At 49.5% G+C, this 2,739-nt stretch overlaps 1 pseudogene; it reads right to left on the bottom strand.

The window, feature by feature from the left end:
- Positions 1–21: 21 nt before the first annotated feature.
- On the bottom strand, positions 22–1,226 carry LOC102766428 (annotated as a pseudogene).
- Positions 1,227–2,739: the final 1,513 nt, after the last annotated feature.

The following is a 2,739-nucleotide window of genomic DNA, read 5'->3' as shown; positions in this document are numbered from 1 at the left end:
TGCTGTGAGGCTCACTCAGCTTCATATTATCCGGAGCCTCTGGATGGAAAACTCTAAGGTCTTGAAATCCCAAATTGACATGGCTCCATCGATACCTGTAGTGCAAAATTTGCGACAGTCTTGCTTGTCCACCTCATAAACAGACACTTGAGTGATGCTATGCTGGTGCAGCGTCTCCGAGGCTGTACTGCAGTCCTCAGTTGTGGCCCTCTTGTCCATGTTGTGTTGGATGCTCTGTTTTGGAATGTCTAGCTGGGAGACCAAAGTCAAGCAGCCGCGGTCATCATAGCTAAAGAGCATTGGGCAGCAGTCATGGCGGGCAGCTAAAACGCTATTCTCTGAGACAAATGACACACTCAGGAGGGGCAGGAACTCTGTTTTCAGACTTGAGACCTGCACGCTTTTTGAGGCATCGGCAACGGACACGGTGCTGTCGTGGCTGACCCAGGCCAGTCACTCCCACTGGCAGAGAAGCTGATGCCATGCACCCAGGCACCAGTACCACTGCCACCAAACTCTGACATCAGCTGACCAAAAGGCATCTTGCTGCCCCAGGGTGTGCTGGCTGGCTTTCCATCCACTTCTTTAATGTATGCAGAAAACACCCTGCATTTGAAATCACATGATCCTGCTGCCAACAAAACATTGTTGGGATGCCAATCCAAGCTGAGGACCGTGGAGCGAATTGGCTTTTTAATGTGCTTGCTTACCCACCAGTCATTTTCAGACTCAAAGTAACAAACAGAAATGAGTCTTGCTCCACTTCCCACAGCAGATTTGTTCTCTAGTGGGGACCACTTGACAAAAGTGGCTGCACGGTTAATTCTCACGATCACCAGGGTTGGCTTCCAGACACCATCTTTCTGACTTCAGACATAGGCATTGCGGTCTGCCCTGCAAGTGACAATGCGGTTGCTCTTGGGAGCCCAGTCGATACCTGTGATGTGTCCATTGTGCTTCTTGAGTTCATGAGCTTTCACCCACTGGCTCCCGTTCTTTTTATAGATGTGAACTTCGTGATTATTGGGGCTAAGGGCAATCTGGGTACGGTCCCTGTTCCAGGCATGACAGGTGATTGGCTCTAGTAAAAATTGATGCAGGGACATTATTCTTAGTGGTTTCAAAGGATCGAAAGCTGGGGTCGGGGCGGTCCGGACGGCTCGGAGCGGCGAATTCGCGGACTCTGGTCAGTCGACGCGAACAGGCTCTGGCGGGCGCTGGCGGAGGACCCCCCACATCTTCTTTTGAATAAGCTCCTTGTGAAGCTTATTAGATCCTGCTCTGATGGGGATCCAGCCGGCACCCTGGGCATGTGCCCTTACCATGAATCAAATCATTACCTCCTGGTTCATAGATTAATGCTCAATTACTGAGCAACACCAGCTGGGCCAACAAAACTTTTTTTACCATTAAAAGTAATTTATTTTGGAGAAACCAAGATGGCGGCATATGTAAACCCCTATACTTGCTGCCTCTCACAACTACATCAAAATTACAACTAAAAGGCAGAACAACTACCACCCAGAACCACAGGAAAGCTGGCTCAGTGGAAGTTCCACAACTGGAGAGGTGAAGAAAGCACATTAAGACTGGTAAGAGGTGTGGAGGCACGGAAAGTGCTGGCACCTGGATGTGCTGCTCTTTTAATCGGGAGCGAGATATAAGCTCTGCTTGCTCTGAAATTCAGTTCTGGGTGAGACTCTGGGGGACCCAGACACATATGGGGAGAAACTGGACAGTCTGGCATCGGGATAGGAACGCGAAGGCGGCTTTCTCTCAGAGGTGCTCTCAGTGATCATTGTTCCTGCATGGGGGCGTGGAATGTGGAGACCCGGGGATCTCTCTGATGCAGGGCTGACAGGCAGCCATTGCTGTTTGCTCCACCCTGGTGGTTCCCAGAGACCCCGTCCCACCCACTTTACAATCCCACCTAAGCTGTGCACATTGGCTTTTGCCTATAAATAGCCTGTCCTTTCTCTGCCTAAAACCTGTCAAATTGCAGCTGGGTCAGAGAGCCCCAGAGCTTCCAAAAGAAGGCTCAAGTCCTGGCAGCAGCAGCCTGCCTTGCTTCACAGCTGGGCCTCGTCTGAGCACTTCCAAACCTCATACAAAGAGGAGGAATCTGCAGTTGTCTCTGATTATCCTGCTGGGCAACCCCAGACAGTAGCTGACCTTGTACCTCCTTAGAGATCCAAGAGTCAGTGTACCCAGTAGTCAGAGTGAGACCATACAATTTTACAACTCTTCACAACCATAAGCAACACACTCAAGAGGAAGACTCAGTGAGCACCAAAGCCCCACTGAAGCAAGTCCTGCCCCATACGGGTGTCTCCTGTGCAATAGATCTTCCAATATAGACCCAGCTGGTCATCACACCAATCGTCCTGGAGGTCAATTCCTCCCAGTGATACCAACAGCAATCAAGGGTTAACTACAATGAGACTGTGCAAACAGCCCACAAAGATGTGCATCAAGAGTGTTCACCTCAGGTTACTGGGGAAGATAAGCCACTGGGCCCTATAGGACACCTACCACACAAGGCCACTCTATCAACTCAAGGAGACTTAGCAGCTACCCAGTACATAGAAACAAACACAGGGAAGCAGCGAAAATGCAGAGACAAAGAAACAAGTCACAAATGAAAGAAATGGATGAAAGCAAAATACTGGATATAGAGTTCAAAACCACGGTTATAAGGTTACTCAAGAATCTTCTAGAAACCTCTGAGAATGTTGTAAT

Source organism: Myotis davidii, unplaced genomic scaffold (assembly GCF_000327345.1).
Source record: "Myotis davidii unplaced genomic scaffold, ASM32734v1 scaffold1197, whole genome shotgun sequence".
In the NCBI taxonomy this organism is placed as follows: Eukaryota; Metazoa; Chordata; class Mammalia; order Chiroptera; family Vespertilionidae; genus Myotis; species Myotis davidii.
This window is presented reverse-complemented; position numbering and strand designations above follow the sequence as displayed.